This window comes from Corvus kubaryi, unplaced genomic scaffold, assembly GCF_017639235.1.
Source record: "Corvus kubaryi isolate FWS band 111438036 unplaced genomic scaffold, C.kubaryi_AGA036_p1.0 137, whole genome shotgun sequence".
NCBI lineage: Eukaryota > Metazoa > Chordata > Aves > Passeriformes > Corvidae > Corvus > Corvus kubaryi.
The window spans coordinates 1,481,579-1,488,017 of NW_024580671.1; the positions used below are offsets into that span (position 1 = coordinate 1,481,579).

The 6,439-nt window shown below is 38.1% G+C and overlaps 1 protein-coding gene across 2 annotated transcripts in view; it reads left to right on the plus strand.

Moving 5' to 3' along the window:
* The window catches only part of KITLG (KIT ligand), a 56,957-nt gene extending 52,162 nt beyond the window's left edge, over positions 1 to 4,795 (plus strand). For both annotated transcript variants that reach the window (XM_042017598.1, XM_042017597.1), the window contains one exon: positions 840 to 4,795. The gene's annotated coding sequence lies outside the window, so the exon portion shown is untranslated. The remainder of the gene's footprint in view (positions 1 to 839) is intronic.
* The last annotated feature ends 1,644 nt before the right edge of the window (positions 4,796 to 6,439 follow it).

The window sequence follows — 6,439 nt, forward strand, 5'->3', positions numbered from 1 at the left end:
TAGGAGAACAGGCTGAGTAGAGCTGAGCTTTTATTAATTGTAGCTTAGTCAGCACATTTTGTAGTCTCTGTAGCCTTATCAGATGCATCACTCTTGCTTTAGTATGTAAGAGGGAAGAGCAAAGGTGAGTGAGATTTCTCAGTCCCAGCTGTCCTCTGCAGAACAGTGCACTTCTCTGGCAAGAGGCTTCTTACCATAGAAATTGCTGTATTTAACCCATGGGAATCAATGTAAGGGTCTGGAAAACTCAGGCAGTGCTGAACTCTCTTCATGTTTTATCATGAGTGGAAAGAGCAACGTAAGAGTATAACAGACAATCTCAGTTTTGCAGTTCATCCTGTAGCAGTTACTCTCAGGTGTTCGTTATGATTGAGTTAGCTACAACTTGAGAGCTTTTTCAGTCTCCTTAATTGCTTTGTTCTACCATCTGTCCATTGAGAAGGAAAAGTTGTGACTGCATTGGACAATTCATTCCATTTTTCCAAAGATTTAAGCTCAGTTTGGTTTGTCCAGATGGCTTCAAAGGGAAGTTTGCTGCCAGAGATTGCCAGTACCAAAATGCACAAACATAACAGTTCTGTAAAACCATGAGAGCTGTTTCATTAGCTTAGATGAAATCAATGAGCTTTTGAAGGCAAGTATGTTGTTGGACCAGGGAAGTACATCTTGTAAAATTTTTCTTTCTGAGTAAAGAAATCTCTATGCAAGTGTCATTAAATTTATTTCCAAAAGTATAAGGAAAAAATGTCTATGTTGAATGTCTGTGAAAAGCTCTAGTGTTTAGTAATACAGAGAGAGAAACTAATCAGCAAAATCAGAATTTCTGTTTTTCTCTTCAGGCAGGTAACAGTTCCATGTTCGCTTCATAAATGAAGCAGCTTTAACCACATTCGTATTCCTTCTGGAGTGACAGACTGAGTCTGCATCTGTTGTTGCCGCCCATGACTCCATAGACATGATACAGAAATGAGGACAATTTGTGTTTGTTACTGTGAAACCAACACTGAATTGAACAATGACAAGAAGAGTGTGCACTTAGCAGGACTGTATCTTATGTGAATATCTACCTTGTGTGACATTTGATGTTTTTTAATTGCATTAGTACTTTCAGCTGACTCTGGCAAACAAAGTATGTCCTGAACAAAAAAGCATCCTTCAAATGCCTCCAACTGTGTGTAATCATTGCAAGTCATAAATACCTTTGCATCCTTAATTTAAATTCTGTGTCCTCTACCTTACATTGATATCTTCAGATAAAGCACAGACAGAAAGTGCAGAAATGGATACAGATAACCTACACTTCAATATTGTATATAAAATTTGAAAGCAAAGTCATGCCATGAGCTCGTGTTCTAGACTTAGACTTGTAAGGATCTGTGTTTATGTCTGTCAAGGGCTGTGTGTACAGCAACATGTGGTCTCTGTCGCGTGCCAGGTGGCTGGTTGCCCACCCCAGAAAGCCTCAAGAATTCATCAGCGTTGGTGGTCTCTGTTCAGAAGAAGCAAATAGTGGATGAAGACAAAGTAAAGAGGAGGTGAATGTACCTCATGGAGCTTCGAAGAATTTAGACTAACTGCTGGTTATGTGAACACTGGTGAAATTTCCAGTCATGCTAAAGGAAAGTAAAGAGTCTGAATTGCGTTCAAACATCAGAATAAAGACAAACCCAGGAATTGCATTTTAAATTCTGAAGATGCATGCCATTGATACCTTGTCTTTAAATGTATAGCATAGCAAATCTGAAAGATCCTGAGAGTGTATTTAGCTTTTACTTACATCAGCTGTAATAAATGTTTGCATTGTGTTTTAAGTGATTAGTAAGCTTTAATATCCTGGCATTCTCCACTCTTGAAAGTTAATTCTTTTGAAACAAAAGAGAAAGGCTTTGTTTCCCACCTGTCTTCTGCATCTATGACTGTTATAGCATCCATGGAATATGAACAGGACTGATGTACAGATGTGCGTTTTCAAGTAAATCCTAAAAATACCATAGTAGAAGTTACAAGTGTAGTAACTTTCATCTTGTCTCTTGCCAGATAATGAGTTATTTATCTGTATTAGGGTTGTAATTCAGAAAGGTAAAGGGTTGCAACTCACATCAGGTGACACACTGTCATCTGTTGTGATATTGACCAGGTCAGCAAGTTTTAGTTTAAGTAACTTGAAAACTTAAAAAAAACCCCAAACAACCCTTTTAAAGTTTTGCATAAAGTTTGAGTTCTCTTTAAAATGTATAGTTACTGAATTTTTTAAGAGTTCTTGTGGAAATTTTAATCTTCTGCTGAATTTTCTGAGAACCATGCATAAAAAGAATATGTCAGACATATAATATATATGTGTGTGTGCGTGCATGTGTGTGTGTGTATTATTGGTAAAACTGTCTTTCATACTTAGAAAAAAGGAAAAATCTCAGAACCTTACCGTACTTGATGACAGAGCTGATGTGTGCATGTAGCCACACCATGTGGAATTTTGACCCTACTGTAATCAATGCTGAAATTTCTCATGAATTCACTGATACAAGGATTTGATCATGTGGAATTTTTATTTATACTCAGGCCCTTTTTGCACTTTCTGTTTGTCAGAAAAGGGCCCTCAAGTCCTACTCAGCTGGTATAAATCAGCATAGTTCCATTAAGCATAACTTTGGGGTTTGCATCACCTGAGGAACTTTTCTTAGACAAGATCAAAAGAAGTTTAGTGTGGGGATTAGGCTTTCATGTTTATTCTGAAGATGCTGGAGCACTCACCAGTTAATTATCAGGGTTTCTCACCACTTCTAAAAAGTAAGTGCATTGCTCAAACATTGGAATTCCCCGTCTGAAGCTTAGTCTCCTTTGACACTGTGTAGTTCTTTACCCACAAGGCTCTCAGATATTGAGTTTCAAATTTATTGAAGAGTTACTCTAAAAGAAATGTCAGCATGACCTAATTGATGGAAATTTGCACCTTATTGGTAATGCAGAGAATAATTGTGTATTGGTTTTGATTGAATGGAAAAGTATCCACAGTAAATGGAAGTGTGTTTATACAATCCTTACACATTGTATAAAAACTTTGAATACTTCATACAATGTGCTCTTGAGGCTAGCTTATATATTTGAGGGTTTGTTTTTTTTCTTATATTCAGTAAAACAAAAATCTGGTATTTATTAATGCTCTTTGTTGATAAAAAATATTCATTTTCCTAAATGCATTCTTTACGGAAAATCAAATACCCAAATACTTTAATATTCAAAAGCATGATATTTTAGGCTTCTTAATCTTCAGTACTATAGAAAATAACAGTTATGAATTGAAACATATAATAAACACCATGACAAAATGTTCACCTTCCAGGAGCAACATCTTGAAGTAAGTCGCTTTCAAATAATGTCAGACACTTTAATCTCTTCTGTGGAGCAAGGTAAATTTAAGGTTATATGAGAACAGAAAGAAAATTCATGTATAAACTTTTGACCTTCACATCACAAACACTGTTCTTTGAATGTGCATGAAAGTCATATGACACCTGGAATAGCAGAACTCTTGTTGGACCACATGGTTTTCCCATTCTTTTCCCCCCTTTTAAGAGATCTGAACACAACATTGGGCATTCTCAATCCTCTTGCAAAGCAGAAGGAGACTTCTAGACATGCATGGATACGCTAGATGGCATGGCACTTGGAAGTGGTATCGTGAATTTACTGAAAACTTTCTGTGCCCGCTGAGGAGATCTTTACTTTGGGCATAGTGAAATTTTGAAAGACTACAGACTTGTGAGACATCTTTGAAATCAATGGAAATAGATCAAGTTACTCTTCAGTTGGAGATGGGGTGGCAGAAATAGTCCTTTAATTGCTTCTGTATTCCATTGTAAGCTGTTTAACTTCTAGAGAGTAATCAGGTTTTTCAGTCTTCTTTTTGGGTAGACAGGGCCCATGCATTAACACAGTCGGAAAATTAACACCCTTCCTCTTAAAATAAAATTGGGGAAAAAATGGGTGGTTTATTTTTTTTTTTTATATATAAGAAGTCAACCAAATTTGGCTTTTGGATGTCTGTGGTTTGGTGAGAAATGTAACATTTTTAGGTTTCCTTTGAAATAGTTGAATTTGCATGCAATTAATAGTGGCCTTGTGAGAATAAAAAAGCAGATAGTCTTATACTAACTGTTCTACTTTAGACATGTGTTTACTTGAATGAATTAATGGTACTTATTTCATCACGAGGTCAAGCTTATAAAATGTGCTTTACTATGGAGTATGTGTACAACCTGCACATTTTTTAGATTCTCATCTGCAGCAGCTCTGTTTTCTCTGTTCTCTACGTAATACGCTGAAACTGTTCAGTACACAAAATAGAATTATTAAATTGAAAATCTGACTGTACATATAAAATACTGATATTTTGAGTTAGATTTACATTTAAGAATTATCCAACATTCTTCAATTCAGGAATATGATTCAACTGTCTTAAATGCAGATTTACAGTAATGGTGGCATGTTGCTATTTTGTTATCAAATTGATGGAACGCAGAATCTTCAGACTCTTTAGTGATAGAGACACAGACATTTGCTGGTTGCATCATGGGCAAATTCATTTATTTCAATGTAAATGTCAGCACAGTTTTGCATAGTTACATTCTGACTGAAGGTAATCAACGAAGTTTATAAAATGTGATGTGTATGTACATATGTGTCCTCTTAAAGGTAGATGTTTTACCAGATCCCTTTTTATACCAGTTCATATTTGGAATTTACATTATATACATATACTTTATTGTTCTAAATAAAGATATTATGCACTGTCAAATAATTAGTATATTGCATTGCGTCAGTCCCATTTAAGACCTTTTTAAGTCCTATCATCATCTGGAAGATTTCTCTGTCAGAACATATGCTACTTGATGCAGACTCCTTCACTTGATGCAGACATTCCATGTTGATGCACTTTCTTCCAGTGAATGGCATTTACCAGGGTCTTTCAATAGAAACCAGAGCTTATCCTGTAAGGATGGCATCCTTCCTTTAAGGTTTCAGCAGTTTATTTTGGCTTTTCTGTAAGAAGTCTAGGATGGGATGGAAAAAACTGCGCTGCTCAGGGAAGTTTGACACTTCTCCATTCCTGAGAGAGAATGGAAAGATGACAGCTTAAGAGGTAAACCTGCTGAGACTTTCAGCCTGCCTCAGAGAGCATTAAGGAGCTTTGGAATAATGAGAGGGGAAGTTGCAGTAGGCAGATACAGAGGGATTTGAAAATAAGCGTGAGGTACAGACAGGACTGATGAGGAAGAGTAGAGCAGGATTAATGGACTGGGACACAAGGGAACATAATTTGGAGATGCCAGAATTTGGGGTATGGACATAAATGAAAGCTGTGGCTGCTGATCTGGACACAGCCAGAAGCGTAGAGCTGATGGCTTGAAGAAGGCCATGGAGCAACCTGCACTGATGGTGTAGCAGGAGTCATGCCCTGAGGAGCAGCTCTGGAGGCTCAGGTGGGTTGGCAGTATGATGGCACTCAGTTCAGCTGAGGCTGCATGAGCAACATTTAGCTGCAGAGTTGGAAATGAACGTATTTCATGTGGAAGCTGCATTAATGCAACAAAAAGTCCAATTTGACTTGGAATTTCAGGAAGGCAGAAGTAACAGCAGGGTACCTAGAAATTAGATGTGAGCACTCTTTGCTAACAAAACAACTCTTGCTGAAGTCAGGAGCTGGTAACTGATAATCTGGTTCAATGTCCAAATGGAGATTGGCGGTGAGGGGTGTCCCTCAGTGGTCCATACTGGGAAGGGTCATGTTTAATGTCTTCATCATTGTCACAGACAATGGGAGCAAGTGCTCCCTTACTGTGTTTACAGACAACACCAAGCTGAGTGGTCCCAAATGTATCTCAAGCTGCATAAATAGGCAGTGTGGCCAGCAGGTTGAGGGAGGTGACTCTGGCCCTCTGCTGTGCTCCACTCTGGTGAGACTCCACTTGAAGTATTGCGTCCAGCTCTGGGGTCCCCACACAGAAGAGTCATGGACCTGTTGGAGAGGGTCCAGAAGAGGGACACAAAAATGTTTAAGGGGATGAAACATGTTCCTATGAAGAAAGGGTGAGAGAGCTGGGGCTATTTAGCTTGGAGAAGAGAAGGCTCTGGGGAGACCTTATTGCAGCCTTCTAGTACTTAGAGGGGGTTATGTGAAAGATAGAGACTGACTTTTTAGTAGAACTGTTGCAACAGAACAAAGGACAGTGGTTTTAAACCAAACGAGGACAGATTCAGACTAGATATAAAGAAGGAATTTTCTACAGTGAGAAAAGCAAAATATTGGAACAAGTTGTCCAGAGAGTTCCCTGGAAACATTGAAGGTCAGGTTGAATAGAGCTCAAAACAACCTGATCTAGTTGAAGATGTTCCTGCTCATTTCAGGGGAGCTGTTCTAGATAGTCTTTAAAGGACTTCT